Source organism: Phascolarctos cinereus, unplaced genomic scaffold, assembly GCF_003287225.1.
Source record: "Phascolarctos cinereus isolate Bilbo 61053 unplaced genomic scaffold, phaCin_HiC Scaffold_4;HRSCAF=312, whole genome shotgun sequence".
NCBI classification, from domain to species: Eukaryota; Metazoa; Chordata; class Mammalia; order Diprotodontia; family Phascolarctidae; genus Phascolarctos; species Phascolarctos cinereus.
The window spans coordinates 526,649,393-526,672,887 of record NW_027555847.1 but is presented as its reverse complement, the minus strand read 5'-3'; the positions used below and the strand labels follow the sequence as shown (position 1 = coordinate 526,672,887).

Sequence of the window (23,495 nt, the reverse complement as noted above, 5' to 3'; positions counted from 1 at the left end):
CCTTTTCAATTTGGCCAATTCTACTTTTTAACACTTTTTTTCTTCAGCGAATTTTTCTGCCTTTTTTTTCTTATTGTGCTTATTCTGCTTTTTAAGGCATTCTTCTTCTCATTGAATTTTTGGAACTTTTATTTTTTAAACAATTTGGCATAGTCTTTTTTTGAGGTGTTATTTTCTTCAGTATATTTTTTTTGTTTCCTTTACCAAGCTGTTGCCTTGTTTTTCATGAATTTCTTGCATCAATCTCATTTCTCTTCCCAATTTTTCCTCTACCTCTCTTACTTGATTTCAAAATCCTTTTTGAGCTCTTTCATGACCTGAGACCAAATCATATTTTTTTCTTGGAGGCTTTGGATTTAGGAGCTTCGAGTTTTAGGGACTCTTCTGAATATGTATTTTAATCTTCTTTGTCACTGTAGTAACTTACTATGGTCAGAATTTTGCTTTCTTTTGTTTGCTAATTTTCCCAGCCTATTACTTGATTTTTAATTCTTTGTTAAAATAGAGCTCTGCTTCCAGTTGGAGGGCACACTGTCCAAAGCTTCAGGGATTTTGTGCAGTTGTGTGTGTGTGTGTGTGTGTGTGTGTGTGTGTGTGTTTTTGTGTGTGTGTTTTTTAGAGATACTTCTAAGGACCTACAAGTTTTCAGTTCTTCCAAGGCAGTATGATCTAAGGAGAGGCAGTTGTACTACTCTCATGGATGGCCTGTGTTATGGTCTTTGAATGACCACAAGTACTCTTTTATGCTGTGGAACTGTGTGAAGGGTTCCTTCTCCGCGGTGTCTGCAAGCTTGGGTGTGCTAGTGTTCCTCCTCTCCCTGGCAGTGGCTTCTGGAACTGCAGTCCAGCTATGGGCAAAGCAAAAGAGTGTCAGCACAAAGCTTGAGGGCTAGCAAGGAGACCCCTGCAATCCCCTTCTGAACAGTTGTTTGACCGCCTTGCCTGTGAGCTGAGAGCTCTGGAAGTATCTTTTGCCCTTCTGATTCAGTGGTTCATAAGGTCTGTGTCTAGTTTGCTTGGGCTGGGGCTCTGCTGACACGGCCCAGAGCTGGACTGTGCTGTACTCTTCCCAAGATGTGTCAGACCTTTTGTGTTGACCTTCCAAATTATCTTTGGTGCCTATGGGCTGAAAGGACTGGAAACTGTCGCTGCTGCCACTGATTCAGTGGGCCGAGTGCTGTTTCTAGTTTACTGGGGCCTCATCTACACCAGTCTGTGCTAGATTGTTCTTCTCTTTCCTGCTAACCTTTTAAATTGTCTTGGGCTGGAAAACTGCTTCACTCCATCTTGTTGTGGTTTCTGAAATTCAAGAATTTGTTTAGAGTCATTATTTTAAGGTATTTGGAGGGGTTTGGAGGGGAGCTCAGGTAAGTCCCAGCCTTTAATCCATCATGTTGGCTCCACTTACCATCTGTCATCCATTTTCATTTAAGGCATCTGGTAGACTTTATCATCAATTGAGAAAAATTTCCTCATTGAGACTGTGAGTAAAATATCCTTCATGACAGAAGTGAATGCCATTATTGAGCATATGTCTCCTGATTTTATATCTTCACAGATATTAATAATGAGATGATCAGTGAAGTTACTTATATGATTACATTTGTTAAGAAATATTGTATGATCTTAAGATATTCATTGGCAGACACAGTTGAAGAAAAACTTTTTAAGGCTACATATCTTTTTACCAAGTTGAATTATTATTATTATTCATTCTCATCATCACCATCATCATCATCATCATCATCATTTTAAATGGATTTTTTTTTTTACTTAGTGAATTTTTTGGGATGAAATTCACTGCAGCAAGGAAGATCAACAACTGCACAATTTTTATTTTTAGAGAGTTCTCTGTGGGTGTTAAGAAATTAAGTTCCTCCCAAAAAGATCATACAAATGGGAAAAGGAACCACATGTACAGAAATATTTATGGCAGCTCTTTTTGTGGTGGCAAAGAATTGGAAATTGAAAAGACACCCATCAATTGTGGAATGCCTGAGCATGTATGCAATGGAATACTATTGTGCTATAAGAAATGATGAACAGGCAGACTTCAGAAAAATCTGGAAAGACTTGTATTCTCTGATGCAAAGTGAAGTGAGAAGAACCAGGAGAATGTAACATTGCCATGTTGTGCAATGACTATTATTGATAGACTTAACCCTTCTATACAATCAATACAAGGATCTTAGACATCTCCAAAGGCCTCATGATGGAAATTGCTATCCACATCCAAAGAATGAACTATGGAGTTTGAATGCATATCAAAGCATACTATTCATAATTTTTTTTTCTTCTGTTGTGTTTCGTTTTCTCTTTCTGGTGGTTCTTCCTATTGGTTCTAATTCTTACTTACAACATCACTAGTGTGAAAATATGTTTAATAAGAATGTATATGCATAGCCTTTATCAGATTGTGTGCGGTCTTGGGGAGAAAGGTGGGGAAGGAGGGAGAGAAAAATGTAAAATTCAAAAGCTTATGGAAGTGATTGTTGATAAATCAAAATAAATTAATTTTAAAAAAAGAAGTTAAGTCCCTTGCTCAGATGTGAATAAGTGTCAGAAATGGGACTTTAGGTCTTCTTCACTTAAAAGTTAGCCCAATATCTACTATACCATTACTGAATTTCTCTAATAATTTTTGATGGCAAACAAATGGTAAAATCTTGTATTCTACATATTTTTCTGTCAGTTATATGACTGGGTAGATATGGTTTACTATAGAAAAATGCAGGTTGGGGCAGAGCCAAGATGGTGGAGTAAAAGCAGTGACTTGCTTGAGCTCTCCCCCAAAACCCTCCAAATACCTATAAAAAAAAATGGCTCTAAACAAGTTCTAGAGCAGCAGAACCCACCAAAGAACAAAACATAATGAAACAAATTTCCAGCCCAAGACAACGTGGAAAGTTGGCAGGAAAGGTCTGGAAAGGTCTATTGTCCAGGGCTGAGAGAGGAATTTCCAGACTTCTCAAACCAGAAACACCAAAGGCAACTTAGAAGGACAGTAGGAAAGATTTGTCTAACTGTGATGAGAGAGGAGAGTGGTCCGGCCCCAGTCCTGATGAGCCCTGGGACAGTGGCTGCTTCTGGAGCTCTGAGTTCACAGACAGAGGGAGTATTAAGTGGCTCATCAAAGGGGGATTGCAGTGATCTCTTTGCTGGCACCAAAGCAGGATTCTCTTGCTTTGCCCAGGCTTGGGTCTGGGTCGCAGTTCTAGGTGGTGATCCTGGAGCAAGGAAGATTGTTGGTGTGGTGGAGCTTGTGGCACCAATAGAAAGGGAATCCCCCTCACCGTGCCAAGGTAGAAAAAAGTGTTTGTTGCCACTCATAGACTAGAGCACAAGCCAGGAAAAGAGTAAATACCTCACCTCTGATCATATCACCTTGGAAAAATGCATGCAAAAATGCTTATACTTTTCCCGTATTTTCATTAAGGATATTTCCATTATGTATACAGGCCATTTTCAGAAAACTTATAAGGAAAGGAAAAAGTTGTTTTGTAGCTGTTGATAGTCTCTCTATCAACAGCTCCCTTTTTTGTAATTGTCCATTGTCTTTGTAATTGTCTATTGTTATGGTCTGTGCTTTCACTAACATTGTCTAGTCCAATCTTCTCATTTTATGGATTAAGAAAGTGAGATGCAAAATTGAAACACCTTGGCCAAAATTACATAACTTTTGAATTTTTTTTTTGCTTTTTGGTGAAGCAATTGGGGTTAAGTGACTTGCCCAGGGTCACACAGCTAGTAAGTGTTAAGTGTCTGAGGCAGGATTTGAACTCAGGTCCTTCTCACTCCAAGGCCACAGCTCTATTCACTGTGCCACCTAGCTGCCCCATAATTTTTGAATTTCAAAGCCAAAAGTAGAACCATGGTCTTCTCACTTTTTTTTTTGTTTTTGTTTTGGAGTTTTTTTGTTAGTTTTGTTTTCTTTTGATGGTGTGACACCTATAAGTCATTTTCTTTAATTTGTTCTGAGAAACATTTTCCTTTCAAGAACAAGAACTTTGCTAGAGCTCTGGGCTGAAAGTTAAGGAACAAAGGTTTCATTTTACTAATTTATTCCAGCAACAATGAATTATTGAAGTTTAATTTGTGTATATCTCCATTTCTGGATCTCTTAAATGGGTGTGAAAATATTTATCTCAGATCCTAGGAATTGATGGTATGTGAGGTCTTTTAAAGACAAGTGTTATGGAAAGGTAACTTATAAATGTTACCCACAGTGACATGCAAACTAACCAATGAATTGTCCTTTTGTTACAAAGGCCTTTGGCAGAAACAGGAAGAAACAATATATTCTCTGCTTACAAAGAATTGGTCTTTTCTCAAGATTCCACTTCAAGTCTCTTAAGAAAACTTATCCATAAGAGTCAGTGATCAAATATCACACCACAAGGACCAGATGAGGAGCAATCAAAAATAACAAGGAAAAGTAGCATGTTCCCAGGCTATCCACAGCCTTTTATCATCCTGTCAGCCCCTCCCCTCACTCTTCTGTGGGTTTCCTGACTCATTTCATACTGTGCTGAGTCAGCAATTACCTTTTTTATGAAGGCTGAAATGGGACTTGTTTTCCTGATTGTTATCACATCTTTACCTGACTTTTGGATACCACCAATGTATTTTATCCCATTTAAAAACTTGTCTGTTTTGAATTGGTTTAGGTTACATTTATTTCCACAAAAAACATGCTACTTGGTTGTTGTGGCTTAACCCTAATTATTTTCAAGATTCCTCCTCAGGGCTCCCTCTTGAGTTATATCTCACTTTATGTTTATGTTTCTATTTGATAATACTGTTAGGTTATATTGGCCATGGTTGCCACCCAAATTCACAGAGTCACCAGTGCAAAGCAAATGTGCTTTTCTTTATCCCTGAGGTAGCCTTCAAATCAAGTGCAAGAGTGATAATCTAAAAAGGGTCAGTATGATGGACTTGAATGGCCCTTTCCTTCTACTTTTATAAGGCATGTTTTCTCCCCCAGGTGCTGTGTTTCTTTAATAGACTTTTCAATTTACTTTATGTTGCTGTCTCTGTGATATCCAGAAGCACACGATATGAAATAAACAAGAGCAGTTTCTTATTACTTCTTCATGGAGGTCTTATTGCTATTGAGTTCTAGTAGTGTTTTCATTTCCTATCCTTTATTGTTCCTTAAAGCATTTGTAGCTTAATTTGTGATGGCGGGGGGGATGTTTAGAGAAAAAATGAGGCAGACAAAGGAGAGAGAGAGAAAGAGGTAGAGAAAAAGGAGAGAGAGAGAGAGAGAGAGAGAGAGAGAGAGAGAGAGAGAGTCAGTCCAGATTAAAGAAAGAACTTTGTAAACTTATGGTTTAAAGGTAGCTTGTTTTTGTTTTTGTTTTTTTTTCAATTTTGGTATTCTTATGCTGGCTTACTAAGAATGGTTGGTGTTTCTGGGATTTCTAACAAAATAAAATCAATTGAGAAAAAAATCACTTTATTACAGTGGAAATGGCAAAACAAATCCTTTTCTCACTTGTATGATGACTATACTGGCTTTTGAATGCACTATAAAACTAATTTTTTTTACACACTAAAACTAAAAGTTTCTTGAGGACAGGTATGATGTCTTCCGTTTGTCTGTATACTCAGAGACTGGAACTGTGCCATATCATTTCAGGTGCTTAGAGTTTGTTAAGTGATTAATTGAAAAGTCAATTTGAACTAAAAATTTTCTTAAAATAGCTGGACCTAGAAGAATGAAAATTTATAGAGTTGCAATGTCCTGTCTCTGAAAATTCAATTGACCTGTGCTCTCATTCATGTATGTATGGTATAGCTTATAAGCCAGCCACTACCTTTCATTCAGTACAACTCTAGCCTTCACAAACCCTCATAGGATGCTCACTTACCCAACTTACACAATCTCACAGGTAGGATTTTAACCCAGGACCTCTTTATGGAAAGAGTAAAATTTCTGGAATCAGAGTTCCTGGTTAAAATCACTATGTAAACTGGTTGAGTTACTTAATCTCTCTGGATTTATCTTTCCTCATTTATAAAATGAAGGGGTTGGATAAGATAATTTTTTAAGTCATTATGATCTCTAACTATTATTCTATTACCTACCTTTTCAAGTTTTATAGGTCCCTGATAATATACTTTATGTCACTTCTCCTGTGAGTCACTTTGTTGGTCACAGCTAGCAGTTGATTCATACTCATCATGTACTTTTGCATTATCCTTTGGCCAATCAACAACTTTATTTCTTTAGAAACTGTGATATTTAATAGCTTTCTCCCAAATGAAATAATTGGGTGGATACTGATACTGAAAAGGATTATTGTTGCTTTGGCAATGTGCTTGATGACATTAATAGTATGACTCATTTTCTGCAAAGGAATCACTCCAGCCAAAACCTAATTCATTACACATCTGCAGTACCTTCCAAAGATGAATATATTTCTCTATAAGTTCTTTGGGCTGTCTGTCCAATTTTGTATCATAGTCATTCTTCATCCACTTCATTTTTTTTCCCTTTTGGATGGTTAGTTACCACTATTTTCTTTGCCTTTTGGTAATAATAAAGTTACTGATTTCTATGCATTTGATATCTTGTACTCTTGGCTGCCTTGGAAATATGTGTGTGTGTGTGTGTGTGTGTGTGTGTGTGTACACAAATATTTGGGTCACTATCTCTAGAGTGGGGGAGAGAAGAAAACAAGGGGGAAAAGTTAAATGATAACTGTATCATATATTTAAAAGGAATAACAAATTGTACATAATAGATTTGCAGTTTCGTGTGTAATCATCCTTTTTTATTCTACAATGCTATAGAAGTTCTTGTGTGATTTCATAAATTAAAAATAAATTTAAAAGGAGCTACCAATATGAAAAGGTATTAATATATATAGACATATACATTTATATATACACATGTACACATATGTATGTATGTATGAATATATTTTACTTGGAGATCTAGTTACTAAACATTTATCAGCACATCTTTGCTCCTTTTCTAAGTCACCTTTGTTTTATGTTTAACACTCACCATATGAGAGGATCTCTGTGGTTTCCCCCACTCTGACTTAGTTTTCCCAGTACTAAACTCCTTAAAGCCTTGGCCAGTCCCATGGAGTAGACTTAACCACAATCCCTGGCCTGATCATAAAGAAAAACAACAATAACAACAATATAATAAAATATGTCTAAAAACCATTCACAACTTTTTGGTGTAATTTTGTATTAACAACTCAACCTTGTGGTTTGGACTTGTTTCCCAAGTAGTTTTTTGTATCAGGAAAAAAATATGCTGACAGATGACACATGGATTCCACTCAGTTTGTCAGCTATATTTTTTCACTGTAAATTAATAAATTGACTTCAGTGGTACATGTCAATTTCATGTTAGTTTGCATATTAAGCATTTATGGAAGTTAGTTTTCTCAAAACCTGATCATTAGATTTCTAGTCCTACAGGGCTAAGCAATTAGAACTAAAACCTTCTGCACCTCCATGGAGTTGTAGAAACTCATGGGTCCCTATGTAAACAATCTGTTCATCTTGAAATATATTAAAATCAATCACAATTAAGACTATATTACTATTTGTTTGTAAATTATGCTTTTACTTCCAAAGTGTCTCTCACATTCTTAGTTATTTATCCTCAAAAGACTTACATAAGATTTCAGGTCTAAGAATGTCAGGGAGGCTTAAGTGATAAACCATAGGGGTTGAGAAAACAGGAAGCAGCAGCATCTAGGAGAGTGGACCAGTATTTCTGCCTATGTTGGCAGTAGGAATATTTAAACAGGGAGTTTATGCCCTCTAAGGATTCTGACTGATAAAAGAAGCTGTCAGTCAATAAATACTGAGTTCCTACCATGTCCCAGGCACTGTGTTAAGCACTAGGATCCAAATATTAGAAAGAAAGACAGTGCCTGCTCTCAAGAATGCATAATCACATGAGGGAAAACAACACATGAAAGCTGGAAATCATTTCAGGAGGTGGGGATGGAAAGGAGATATCCAACATGAGGGCAAGATGGAGAAGTTCAAAAGAGTGCCAGAGTAGTCCAGAACACTAAAAAATATATATATATTTCAGAAGTCTTAATTTACGTAATTTCTAAATTTATACTAGCTTGAAATCCATGACTTTAAGAAATATATATATGTATATGCATATGTGTGTATGTGTGTATACATATATAAACATATACATACACACATATGTGTATATATGTATATGTGTGTGTGTGTGTGTGTATACACACACACACACACACGTATATACATATTTAGGCAATGGGGATTAAGTGACTTGCCCAGGGTCACACAGCCAGTAAGTGTCAAGTGTTTGGTCTCAGGCCACATTTGAACTCAGGTCCTCCTGACTTCAGGGCTGGTGCTCTATCCACTGTGCCACCTAGCTGCCTCAAGAGTTATAGTCTTGATATATACTTTCTGATATTGATACAGCCTTCAAGGAATTTCCAGGAATACCTAGTTTCAAGTTAAGTGGTTACAAAGCTTTTTGAAAAGTATTGAGATGTCAGGTGATTCAGTCAAGACATCAAATGCTACCTACAATTGGGTTGTACTAAGGAATTATTTCTCACATTTAGTCAATGTGTCATCTCCTGAATGGGTCATTAGCATTCCTAACAGCTGCTTCAACTGTTTAAGACCTAGTCACTTGGTCTTAAGCAAACCCATGGGCTATCCCTTTGCTGTTATACAGCTGCTCCAAACTACCCAAGTACTCTGCTCTAAGCTGACCTGAATATTTCACTATTACTTTATTTATTGTATAAATATTATAATTAAATTACTTTAGAAACTCCAAATATTGAAGATTAAAATGAAAACTAAAGACCAAGGACCACTTTCCCCATTCTGAATAAATTTCTCAGCATTTCCCATTTAGGACATTTGAATTCTTTAGATGCGCAATTGTTTGTAATGCACAGTAGAATATGACCCTTTAATAATTTCTGAGCAAAAAACCATAAGTACAGCTTACAAAAAAGCATTATTATGAGAAGATTAACAACAAAAAAGACTGATCTATTATGTTTCAAGTGGACTCTGATTTTTCTCCACCACATGATAGTATCTTGATATTAACAAAAGCTTTGTTGATAATGTAGTTATTTGGAACACAGTAAAGAAATAGTGGTTTTTAAGCAAGGCAAAGGTTCTACTCATTATTCTGGTAATTGTCCTGTAGTCACACTAATTGGCTGCTTGAGGAAGCAGGAAAATTAGATATCACTTAGTCCAAACCCCTCATTTTTAGCCAAGAAATCTGAGGCTTTTGATAGGTGAAGCAACATATACAAGTCCTCATAGCCAAAGAGATAGAGAAGCGTGACTGAACACATGCTTTATAAGCCTGGGATTTTGGCTTTTCTTCTACTTTAAAAGATCCAAAGGTACATGGTACTTTAATGAAGAAGCACAGAATTAGAAAGAGGAAAGTATAAATTCCATATTCTGATCTCTGTAATGCCTACTGTCATATTAAACTTGTGTTAAACCTCTGTTTATTTAATACAAACATTATTTCTAAATATATCTACACCTAATAGACATTCTGTGTCTTCCATTTGTAACCCATATGACCTTTAACAAGCCACCTCTTCTTTCTCAACCTCAATTTCCATATCTGTAAAAGTGGGAGTCATGATAGTTGCACTATCTATGTTTTAAGGTCATAATGAGGATAAAATGAGATTAAAAATGAATTATTGTGTAAACCTTAAAGCACTACATAAATAATGTGAGTTGTTGTTGCTACTGTAATGTGCTAAATCCATTTGCTGAAAATCCCTGTGATCTAATATGATATTATGTGTGGTGCACTAAAGTTGGAAGTTAGGATTTTGTCACTTTCATTTGAAATGATTTTATTCTTGAAAGCCTAGTTAACTAGAAATGGCCATCTCTATACATCCTTCAATCACCCTCTCAAGGATCTTTCATATTTTCCAATCACTAGTTGTAAATTTTGTACTGAAATTTTAATAGATTATCTACCCAAAAAGGGAAGGATGTAGATAAAGCAAGGGTAAGTCTAGACGCTTTGTCAGCACCCACCTAGATATCCTGACAGTACCTCAGAAGAGTTCTAGAGTACATGGCACAGTCAAGATCCTGTGACCCTAGAAGGAAGATACTGTGTTTTGTTTTGTTTTGTCTGGCTCATGAAGCTATGTGCATGTGAATCACCAAAGTAAAATCTAAACCCATGTACATGAAATTCCTGTGTCCCAACCTTATATCAATTTCATTGGTATGAGGGGTAAATAATAATATGTCTAACTTAGAATTTAGCTCTCTCTACTCCTTTTTTGTTATAAGCAGAAGACTGAAAAAAAGAAGAAATGTATTCTAGCCCTTGGGAAGGGTTGAATAAAGGAATTGAATACAATGCACAGTGTGCTTGTTATATGTGATTAATGCTGCTCCCTTTTTCTTAGGCATTTACTCTTTAACTGAACTGTTTAAGTTATTAGTTCAAGTAATGGTAAAAATAAAAAACAAACAAAAAAAGAGCAAAGGCAAATTATGCTGCAATAGCTATGAGAATTGATTGACTGCTAACCATATGTCTTGGAGGCTTTGGCTTATATTCTTTTTTTCATTTAAATGTCTTAATTAAAGAATTATTAAGTTCTAAGTTGGTCAGTGTGGGCAGCTAAGGGACAGAGTGGTTGGAGTGTGTGACCTGGATACCAGAAGACCTGAGTTCAAATCAGACCTCAGACATTTACTGGCTATGTGGCCCTGGGCTAGTCACTTTACTCTATTTGTCTGTTTCTTTATCAGTAGCACCTCTCTCTCAGTGTTTTGAGGATCAAATTAGATCAAAGAACTTTGCACAGTGCCTTGCACATAGTGTTATATAAATGTTAGCTATAATAATAATTATTGCTGTTTAATGAAATAATTATTATTTACATATATTAATTTAACAATGTAACAAGATTTTATGACAAACTAGTTTAACTATACGTTTCACTGTTGTTTAGTGGTAAAGATTTATAATTGTAAGATTATATACTCATAAATTTAGAGGTAAAACAGACTTTGGAAGACATTGAGGCTAAGTCTCATTTTACTGAAGAGGAAACTGAAGCCCACAGAATCTGACTGACTTGCTAAGATTCACATAGCTAGTAAGTATCTGATGTGGTATTCAAACCCAGGACTTTCTGACACCAAGTAGGGCTCTGTGTCCATTACCTCCTGAATATCAGACCTTAAATCTGATCAGCATTAGTTGCTACCGGTATGGTACTGTGACAAAAGCATTAGATTTAGAAAGAGCCAACTTTAGTTCAAACACTGATTCTGCCACTTGTTATCCATGTGACATGGGGCAAGCCATTTGACCTTTCTGAGCCTTGGGTACCTCATCTGAAAAAATGAGATCTAGTACTCTAAGGTCACTTTCAGCTCTAAATCTATAATCCTATTTCCTCTGTTTCTTTGGGAAAATCAGTCAAACTCAGCATTACAATTTCTCCATCATTACAACGAAGGTATATATTAAGGCATCAATAAGGATTCATTCAGCTCTAAAACCTATGATGCTACAGTGGCAGTGAATAAAAATATTTTTCTCCCATGTGAATGGTTGGTATCATTACATAATCTGGGAAATGACCCAAATTATTCTAGATGTTTTAGTACATGACACAATTTATTGTAATGTATGGACATTGTTTTTTTTTTAATACAGTATTTCTTAGTATGTTTTTCTACCTCTTTTCCCACATGTTCATCCCTTACTGAAAAAGGAATCAAAGACAGAGATAAATACAGCAAAATAAAACAACAAATCAACCAAATTCAACATTATATTCGGTGTTCTGTACTGTAGTCCCCCACCTCTGGAATGAAGGAAGGGAAATATAGGTGATGGAGGCTCAATTAGCAAAGAGGAGTGTATTTCTCTGGGATGCCAGATACAACACTAAATAAAAAGACGCATCACTTAACTTTGCAGGGGGAGATGAAACAGTTATAAACCAACATGAGATTATTTAATTGGAGTTACAGACCAACCTGTACAATACAAAAGAGAATGGATTCTTGAGTTCTCTGGGAAACATTCTATGTATTCAATATATTGTAGATTCAGTGTACTACAGAAAACTTCAGAATGTGGAAGCACTCTGCTGTGGAAGTGAGTTTGGAGGCTACAATTATACTTGGCTAAGACAAAGCCCTGTAATCTTCTTCCTCTTAAATCTTGACTAATGGCACATCTTTTGGTTTAGAAAATATTTCCCACTTGCTGTAAATTGAGACAAATGTGGATGAGGTGGAGAGGAATAAAGGATAGAGAAGGGAGAGATGAGTGTACTGCAACAAATGACTAGAGTCATTCTAATTCTTAGGAGATAAGTATAACTAGGGGAAAAAAAAGTTTGAGGCAAGCCAAATGTATTTGTTGGAAGGTAAGTCCTATAGCCAAGATTCTCTGGCTTCAAGTCCCTGTGTGACTGAGCAAAACACTTCAATTTCTTGGTTTGCCATATTCTCATATTTCAAAAGAGAAGGTTGAACAACACCTTCCCTCCTAGCTCTAAATTGCATATCTATGACTCAGATAGCTTGTAGTATTGCTTTCTTCAATAGACAGGAAAATTGGAAAGTAAGCAAAACAGGCTTTGGTTGGACAAAGCATGTTACAAATTTCATTCGGTGAAGTTGACATATCTTCCTTCCATATAGAAGGACAGAATAAACCTAGTACCTAAGGAAGAAAATGAAAGGTGCCATGGAAGTAAGGCTCAAAAGAACAGTTCTCAGCTTGATAAGGACTTTGTATTATATGGCCAGAGGGTAGAACAGAAGGTAGGAAAGAATTTATATTTACTTCTGAGTTTCCTATGTCTATTCAAAATACCACACACTCTCAGAGATATTAGGAGAGACAGTGTGTCCAGATTATTATAAGTATCTCAAGTTTTAAATTAAATTCCAAGAAGATTCTAGATATGAAGTTAAAAGGAAGCAAATCTGTCCATCTGGGAAATCTCCATAAATTTCAGAATGCATTTATTTACTTATATGTCATTAATGTAAAGGTTAGTACATTTTAATTCAATTAGACAAACATTTATTAAAGATCTAATCTCTTCAGAGTGCTGCATTAGGTTTGAAAAACAAGCAAAGTTAAAATAGATATAGTTTTTGCATGCAAGGAACATTAAATATCTAGTATAGAATATAATAAATATTCACAAATACTTAGAATATAAATTTGAATGCACTTTAATAAAGAAGGGTGAAACCATTGAAGATTTCACATTTGAAAAATCAAGTAGGCTTGAGGTAGACTTCAGAGTGGAAGTGGCAGCTGAATTGGCTTTGAAAATAGAAAACAATATCTGCTATTTTCAAGTGCTTTATGGTTTGTAAGGAGTTTTACATTTGTGTATTCTAAGTTGAACCTCACATTAACCTGTAAAGTAGGCTTTACACTATGCTTTTAACCAAGCATAATTACCATTTTTTTCATTAACACAAAAGCACGTAATATCAACAGCAGTTGCCTAGGTTCTCTGTACAGACATGTATCTTTACAAGATGTTTATTGGAGAACAATGAATACAGTTTTTTTCTAAAGAGAGGTGGTCAGCTATTTGTAAGTTTTGGAGATGACATCAAAACTACAGCAAAGTTGCCTAGAGTGACAGTATAGCCCATAACAGAAATGTAGTAGCTGTTACCAGCCATCTTATTTGCTTCTTAACCATAGAAGTTGGGATGATGCCAGTAACCCCGGGACAGGGATCAGATGCATCAAGGCTGATCCATGTTGCTCAGTGATTTTGCAGAGGTTTATATAGGGTTTGCCAGTCTTATTCCCCTAGTAGCTATGGCCATTGGAATGGTGGACAGGTTGGCCATCATTGTCTAGGGACAGATTTCAGGTTGTCTTAAAAATGAGGCAAAGAAGTTTGAATTTTATTCAACTGAAAGAGGGAACCATTGAAGAGCCTTGTCCAGGATGATAGCACCATGGATAGTAACTTCTTCCTTGGAACATTTTAAGCCAAAGATAATTGCTAATGGAAAACAAACAAAAATACCTTGAACCAGTAGTTACTAGATCTAACTTGTTTCTGAAAAAGCACGATATTCTTGAATGAGTGCCCTTCCAACTCCTTGATTGGAAGAAAGAAAATGTAAAAATCTTCCCAGGACTTAATCTTCATGTCTTTGACTAGATGGTTCAGTATAATGACAAGAATCTATTTTTTTTTTCTTCATTATTTTCTCTCCTCCCAGGGTCTTGACTCAAAATTGGTTTATACTGAAGCCTGAATGGAAGTCACAGTCAGACTACAGAACCAAGGCCCTCAAGATTCCCTGCTTCTTTTATGGCATCCTTGTGGTATTGACCAGAATTACAATGCAGATTATTAAACCCATTTTCAAGTTGAGAAAACTGAGATTTCAAGAGATTAAGTGACTTGCAAATTAAAGATTTCATCAGGTATTAATGTGGGGGAAGTACTTTTCAGCCATGAAAAGCAACATATGCAAATTGAGGATGAGGTCAGGGATCAGTAAATAATGCATATAGAACATTGAAAGGGAATAATCCATTCTAGTGGATAAAGTTTGGCCCTTCTCAAAAGGTTAGGAAGGTGGTTGTTTTATTTGGAGTCTTCTAAATACAACTATCTTTTTACTTTGAACTATTTCCCAGTAGCACCAAATTCCAAAGTATTGAAGTAACATTGCAAATGTAGGGTAGTGACAAATTGTTGGGGGTCTTAAGAACCAGTCAGACAAGTTTAAATTTTATTCCATAGGCAAGAGGGAACCACAGAAGAATTTGGAGTAGACGAGTGAGGTAACCAAATCTATGCATAAGTAAGCATGATAGGTTACAGCAACAGCAAGTATGATTACAGTGGGGGCTATGTGGAAACTAAAATATGTTAGGAAGTTAATGGGATAGTGTTGCCAGCAAGTTTTCCATTTACTCATGTGACTTGTCTCCTGGAATAGTTATGAATGACAGGATGAACCAACCAGCTAATGAAGATGGGACATGACTAGAAGGACTACTAGCAAGTGCTATACTGTGTAAGGGATACAGTCTGACCCATCATATCTATAAATTTATCTTCCTTTTAAAGGAAGTTGGGGGGATTCAGTCTATGTCCATTGTTGTGAGTCTTCTACCAAGAATACTATTTGCATTTACTCTGAATCTTCCTATTTAAATTTATTCTTTTTCTTTTGTCCATTTTGTAGAGAACAATAATCTGTTTTTATGAGGCCATTTTTTATTTGATGCTTAACAAGCAAAAAAGGCAGTTAAACTGTGAAAGTAGAAGTTTTTTATAAAAACACATTTCCAAAAGTTATATGTTTTGACCATAAAAAAAGACTATAAAAATTGCATTCATTTTTACATCAGTCAGGTTTCTTTTTGATAGAGCAGGTATGAATGTGAGTGTGTAAAATTTGGGCCTTCTCAAAATGTAACAGGAGGTTGGAAATGTGAAAATGTTATCTGGAAACTTCTGAAATCAAATATTTCTTCACTTTGGGATATTCACCAGTACTATCGAATTGCAAAATACTTAATGAAGATAGGTTATATTCTAACATACTTCCACTTAACAAGCATTTTTCCCTTGTGGTAGAATGAGTCTGCTATTGAAATTTTTTAAACCATATTTAAGTTATAATAAATGGGTAAATCAGGGACCATATATTAGCCATCTATAATTTATTTTACAGAGCTACTATTAAATCAAAATTATTTTGAAATCTGCTAGGAATTAAAAATTATATAAGGATGGTTGGTGGCAGGCATCAACATGGTGGTAAACAGTCTTAAGTAGGAAAATGTGTCATCCCACATTAGACATAAGGTAAAATATAATAAAAGAGGAAAAAAATCAAGTACTAAAATATCCCACATTGGATATAAGGGAAAATATAATAAAAGAAAAAAAATCAAGTACAGTAGAATTCCTGTTCTAAATGTGTGGCCTAAAATCACCAAATTACATTAAACCATCCTAGCAAAATGTTCTTCAGATAAACTTGAGGAAATGACTCTGGGAAAAAACCTACTGATATAAAATGTATATATATATATATATATATATATATATTTGTTCTTTAATACATCTCAAATTCATAAAGTGGAGTAAGAAACAAATCAGAGAAGAACATTATCCCATTGTAGGATATAGGGCTCTCAATAAAAACTATTTCTTAATTTTCATTTCATCTAAGATAATAACTTCTGGATAAACTGGTTTCTGTTTTATGAAAATAGCAATAAAATAGAATCATTTATCAGAAGTCAAGTATTGAATGCCCCATCATACTTCTTGAAAGTTGTTTTATAGGTAGAGCAAGATGGTCCATACCTCTAATCCAAGTTAATCTGAGGCTAATGGTTCTCTATTAGAGCTAGAGTTCTGAGCTGCAGTAGATTAAGTTGATTGTCCATGATAAATCCATCAGCAATACAGAAAGGCTACAGAAATAAGGGGCAAAATGTGGGCTAAGGAAAGGCAAACTGGTCTCAGTCAGAAATGGAGCACATAAAAACTCCCATGGTGATCAGTAGTGTCATCAGTAGGGATTGCTGGAAAATTAATATCCACTGCACTTCTAGCCTGAGTGAGATAGGGTCTTTAAAAAAAAAGTTGCCTTGTAATACTTGGAAATATTTAAAAACCATCTAAAAAGAGTCTGTCTAAAAATGTTGTTTAGTGTGAAAATTCTGATTAGAGAGCTGGAAGGAGATTTCCTCCACTGTTACTCATTCTATTTTTTTTCCTACTTAAAAAGTAAAAGAGACTACAAATGTGACATTTTTTTTTCTTCAGGTAATATTTTTGGAGTGGAGATGTCAGAGCAAGTTCTGGATCTGCTTCTGAGACTGACTTTCAGCAGTTTTCTCAAAGCAGGTCAGACTAAAATCCCATACAGTTTTGAATCTGTATCATACCATATGCATCATGTTTTCTAATATGAGGCAGACAATCATTTCCAGCTATAAAACAAGATACTAACAATGCACACAGAAGTGCAGAATATAGCTGTCAAGGACCTAAAGATCATGTTACCCAAGCCTTTCATGTCATAGACAAGGAACCTGATGCACACCAAAAGCAAATGACTTAGCTAAAGCTTTATAACAACAGCAACAACATCAGGAACACAAATTCAGATATCTTTATTATATGGTCAATTCTTCTTCCACTGAATTTTAACTGGTAAAGATTTCTTGACAAGGTCTTTCATGTACCAACTACAAATGGCAGTTGAGTACAGCTAAAATAACAAAGCTGGACTTCCCTACCAGGGATGTGAGGTAATATATGGAAAATCATCAAATTCTTTTAACTAAAGAGCTCCTCAAACCCAAGGTCTACATTGAATAATACAACTTTTGGAGTGAATGAAAAGTAATAGGATACATGTTACTGATGATAATTATATGTTGACCTGAGGATATTCCCAAGAGAGGTAATGGATACTGTGTGGCAATTTTGCCTTATTTAATAAAATAGTTACACTAATAATAACTAGAATGTATATAGCACTTCAAAGATCGCAAATATTTTACAATAATTCTCATTTTATTTTCATGACAACTCTGGGATATACGTGGGATTATTATTCCCCTTTTACAAATGAGGAAACTGAGGCAAAGAGATGTAAGGCATTTGACCCAGATCACACAGCTGTGCAGTGTTTGGTACTGGATTAGAATTCAGGTCTTCCTGACTCCAAGTCCAACCACTCTGCTACTATCAGTTCTTATCTGAGAACTCAAGGCATTCATGTGGGCTCTGTAATGAATATGAGTGCCACAGCATTGTAGTAAATAGAGGATGGTTATAAATTAATAAGACTTCCTCTCCATGGCTTGAAATGCTGTTGCAAACAGTTTGGGACATTTTTTTAAGGTTGGATGACTAGCTAGTGGTGGAGACACAACCAGAACATGAGGTTCTGATTTCCAATCCAGGGATTTTCCGCTACATGTTCCTGCCTCTCCACTGAGTCAACAACTAACCAAAGCTTTTTCTTGCCACATCCCTTGCACTTTTGTCCCAAAATAAATATGATGTTGGAACATAAAAAGGAACATATTGTAAGCCAAGGGAGTTGTACAAAATTGTAGCTGAATGAACCTAAAATCAAAAATAGTTAAGATATTTAAGGGACACAGGAATTTTTTTAAACAAATACTTGAATCAAGCCTTTTCATTTTTATTGCAAATTGATTTAAATTGATTCCTTAGGAAAATTTTAGAAATATGTGTAGCTTATGTAGACTTTTCAAACTTTCATTCTCTAGGGACTTTTCCATGTAGTCTTTATCAAAATTTGCATGCCCTGTGTCCCAGGCAAACAATCATTAATCAATGAACTTTTATTAAGCACACATATGTTCCAGGCAGTGAGCTAAACACTGGGGATACAAAAAAAGATAACAGACAGTCCCCCCCAAAGTGCACAATCTAATGGGGGAGACAACATGAAAACAGATATATAAAAATAATCTTTATACATGATAAATAAGAAATAATATTAATAGAAGACACTAGAATTAATAAGGGTTGAGAAAGGCTTACTGAAAAAAGAAAAATGATGCCTCAGCTGATGCTGAAAGGAAGCTAAGGAAGACAATAGAGCAGAGAAAGGGATGTCAGCTAGTCAGAGAAATGTCCTGTAGTGAAGATATGGAGCGTCTTGTTCATGGAACAGCCAGAAGGCCAGTGTCACTGGATCAAAGAACACATGGCAGGGAGTAAGGTGTAAGAAGGTTAGAAAGGTGTGTGTGTGTGTGAGTGTGTGTGTGTGTGTGTGTGTGTGTGTATGTGTGTGTAAGGTTATAAAGTGCTTTGAATGTCAAACAGAGGATTTTGTATTTATTCCTGGAATTTACTGAGTAGAGGTATGACATGGTCAATCCTGTGCCTTAGGAAAATCACTTTGATGGCTGAAACAGAATAGATTTTTTGGGGAAAGACTTGAAGCAGGCAGACTCAATAGCTGACTATTGCAATATTCCAGGCACAAGATGATGAGGACCTACATCAGAGGGATGGTAGTGTCAGAAGAGATAAAGGGTCACATTCCAGACATGTTACAAAGATAAAATTAGTGAGTCTTGGCAGTCCATAAGGTCTCTGTTCCTTGCTACTTTCCATGGTGATATTTGGTTAATATAATAAAAAAAAAAATCTGTGCTACTATGTTAGTTCCTCCCTTTCCCTAGCTAAGGTATATTAATTTAATAAAGAAGCTTGCTAGAGATGTTGCATTTACTAAAAGGAGGGACTTTAATGGTATCAGATTCATTTGCAATAACAAGATTTGAGGATTTGGAGGTAGACAGAATGTTCCAGTATACCTTATCATGCTAAGCAGTTGTCCACCAACTCTCACTACATTGGTTCTTCCCTAGAGAGGATATTCATAACTTTAAATCTGTAATTACTAAAATTCTGCTTTCTTCCTGTCCTTCATCTTATCCCACTGTCAATATAATAAAAACAAAAACATGAAAAGCTCAGAAAATATATTAGGTTTTAATTCCTTGGACCTTGGGTATCCCATCTGTGGTAGAACCTTGTATGGAATAAGAGAAGGTAAATCCTTTATCAGATAGTCTGAGAATGACTTTAACTCTGACACTGACCAGCATCACACATACCAAAGAACTCTTTGTGACATCAAATCAAGGCAAGTACAATTTAGGAGATGCTAAGGGATTTGGCATTTACTGGAAAAATCAGTGCATTAGATGACAATTAATGAGGAAAAAATGCTCATATTACCATTGGGACATTCTTAATCAGTCATCAAAAGACAAGCTCTGTTTGAGTGACATACTATGCATTGCATTTGGAAAAAAAAAACATCTAAAGCATCTTATAATTTGGTTGTTAGGATAAGGCTTAAGACATATAAAATAGGACCACGAAGTCCTCTAATTCAAGTGAGCAACTCTAAAATTTCTTTCTCAGGGAACACTAAGCATCACCACTGTAATTCTAAGCCATGAAAGCAGCATTCTTATTGGCAGGTGTAAATTACTTAATCTCTTCTTAAACAGCACACTCTACAGACAACAAAAAATGTATCATATTTTCACTTGGGAATAGTTTGCTCCATGATTTAAAGCTCCAACAGCCATCATTATCAACTCCCCAAGAGAATTTCCCTCAAAAAAAAAAAAGTTCCTGCAAAGCATGAAATTACCAGGAAATACTAAATCAAGAGTTTTTAGCCTTTTTATGTCATGGACCCATTTGTATTAGTGTAAAGAAGCCTCTGGGCTATTTCTCAGGGAAATAAAAAGGTTTTAAAAGCATTAAATAAAATAAAGATGCAAAGCAAACTAATTATAAATATATTAAAATGCCTTTAAAATAAAATAAAAAAACTTAGCAAACCTCTGATTAAGAACCCCTGTTCTCAATGGTAAATTATATTCCCTGCCAACTATCAAATTCCTTGGAGAGTTCTACTCCTGTCAAAATGGACTTGCAATACTGATCTTGTGTAACTACAATAGTAATTAGCATATTGCTACAAGAAGATAATCTGGCATTTAGTTCAAGTTCACAATAAATGAAGTTTTTACTACATTTGACTTCACTCTAAGTAAGTTTAACATAAAATGGTGAGCCATGGACTGCAGAGAATACAGGAAAAGATATTACATTAATTAAGTGTGGAGAAAACAATTGCTCAGTGAAGGGTGAGGGAAGGGGCAAAAATAAAAGCTTTTTTAAAAAAGAATTAATAATCTTGTTAATAACAGTGCTATTATAGCCCCTTATTAATGTTGACTTGGAATATTCATCAAGCGTTGGCATAAGGCTCACAACATACGTCTTAAGGCATTAGATGACAGATTCAAAAAAAAGTTCCATTTAATATTTTTTCATAAAATGTTTTGTTGATAGATTGATTATCTGAGAGGAACCTTTAATGTACTACATAGAGTTCTGGACTTGAAGCTTATAAGACCTGAATTCAAACCTTTCCCCTAATACTGTGACAATGGGAGAATCAGTTAACTTTTGTAAACCTCAGACAATTCTCTAAGGTCATATATTTTAAATTTGTAATATCTATCAATAGACAGAGCTCTCAGATACAATAAATCCCAGGTTCTCAAAATATCATCTGATATTTTCATCTGATCCTGGGATTTGGAGGTTGATAATTTGCTTTGCAGAATGTGTGTGTGTGTGTGTGTGTGTGTGTGTGTGTGTGTGTGTGAGAGAGAGAGAGAGAGAGAGAGAGAGAGAGAGAGAGAGAGAGAGAGAGAGAGGAGGCCTTCCTTGTTTGAGTGTTTTTAGCAATCCAAGGACATGAGTCATTTGGAATGTGTGTACACTTTGCTAAATCCAACCAAATGCAAATGTCTTACTCACTTAGTCTTTTCCTTCTGTTTCTTGTCTGGGATTCTTCAAATGCAAGGAAGTACATGAATCTTTTAGAAGTAAGATGGAATACTGAGATAAAAAGTTAGATATAATCATAATCTGAGCCACCTGAATGTCTTTATGATTAAAGGAAGAAAAGAATAAAACTGATGGTAATGTCAGTTCATCTCATCATAGCAGGAACTTCTGAGGGAGTCTATGTTATATTCATCCTCTCCCTCCTCCTTTAACTATTCTCTGGTTCAGGAGATGGTTGAAGGGGTCAGAAGGAGACTTTTAAGCTCCATGTTTCCAATCTAGATGTTGGCTGTTAAGATTTCTATTCCAGGCACAATTCACTTACAGTTAAATCAATAAACAACGAACACCCAAATTGAATTGAAATGAGTATTAAACCAGGGTGGCTTCCAATGGTAATTGTGAGGAAATCAATAGGGTTTGACCCCTATACTAAATGAGAACACATATGTGGTAAAAGTAGATTAATGCTGTAGGAAGGTGAATTATGTTCTCTTTTTATTTCATCAGAGTTTCATCTAAGCAACAATGAAGGAAGCCTTCAATTTCAAATTCTCGGGGGGATTCAAATACTTTCTGAGAAAAAGGGTGGCTGTTCCAGGCATGAAATGAATGCTGTGCTTAGCAACAAGTCAATGCACTCTAAAGTTCTTGCAAAGGAAAACAATTTTATGAAGGTTCCTAAGGTGAAGTACTGTGAACAATACATTAATATGTATTTTCCCCTAAATACTTCTGGTTCTCTTTTCCACTTTTCTGGTGTTATCTTTAGCAGTTAATGGCCATACTTCTATCTGGTCCCATATCATTAATTTTGATCAGATGTTTTCTCCTCTCAGGTCCCATAAGTGAAAAATTCCAAACACAATGCCTAGATTAGCACAAAAAAGCTAGCACATAAAGTACAATCTTTTAAATAATCACAGTCAGTAACAGTAATGCTAATAAGATGCCATGATAACAATAATAATAATAATAACATTAAGAAGTCTTACCTTCCAATAAAACTTGTTGCTTTCAAAACGACCTCAAAAAGCCTTTGTTAACTGGCATACTGGGCCATAAAGCTAAACAGAAGTCACATCAGATCTAAAATGAGATTCGTATACTGCTTTATTTGCTCTGATTAAGCCATGCTTTTGTTTGTGCTTTTGAAGTATAAAGAAAAGAAAAACTGAGGGTATTTATACATATATACGTTACAATATATTTGTCTCTATGTATGTACGTATGTATATGTCTACCATTCTAGCTAAATAAAGTTTAATAATTATCCTATGTGATTTCTCTTTTGTTATTCCCCTGTGTTTCCTGTGAGATTTGTCAGTAATTTTATAGCAGGGGGCATAGGAGGAATGGCTGCAACCAATAAGCACTTTCATACTTCACGGGAGTAAGCACATTTTAATTTTCCACAAATAGCTATGTCCAGCTAGGTTTTTTTAAATTTTAACACATAAACTTAATGATATGATCTCTTCTTTCTGTACAGAATGACTGGCTAGTAGGGGAGGGGTTGCTGAAGGCCCCAGCAAAGTCAGTTCCGTACATGGATTACACAATTAAACATTTGTATTCAGTTAAGGATTATCAGCAACATTAGTTTCTAGTACATCTTAGAGAGAAAAATTCCAGATAACACAAATTTTACTGTAATCACTCCAAATCTTTTAATTTGTAAGAATCTTAAAGAGGTTTTATTTTTGGTAGAAGAGGTAACTTGAAGGCACAGTGAATGAAATGTTAGACCTGAATAAGAAAGACTGGGATTCTAATCTGGCCTCAGACACTGGCTGTGTGACCAGGGGCAAGTCAGCTAACTTCTGTCATGAACAGTTTCTTCATCTGGAAAAAAAAAAAGGAGGAGGGAATAATAGTAACACCTAGATTTAGATTCTATTAGATTCTCTCCCCTCCTCTTCTTGTGTGTGTATGGGGGCAGGAACATCTATCTATGGAACATCAGAGAATATAGTAGAAGATTCTATTAGATTCTATTTAAAGCACTTTGTAAATCTTAATGTGCTATATAAACAC

General features: G+C 35.5%; 1 long non-coding RNA gene across 1 annotated transcript in view; it reads left to right on the top strand.

The window, feature by feature from the left end:
* The window catches only part of LOC110207886 (uncharacterized), a 59,677-nt gene extending 36,946 nt beyond the window's left edge, over positions 1 to 22,731 (top strand). Inside the window, exons 2-4 of the long non-coding RNA XR_002324342.2 lie at positions 14,278 to 14,485; positions 16,854 to 16,934; positions 21,969 to 22,731. This is a non-coding gene — a long non-coding RNA (uncharacterized LOC110207886). The remainder of the gene's footprint in view (positions 1 to 14,277; positions 14,486 to 16,853; positions 16,935 to 21,968) is intronic.
* The last annotated feature ends 764 nt before the right edge of the window (positions 22,732 to 23,495 follow it).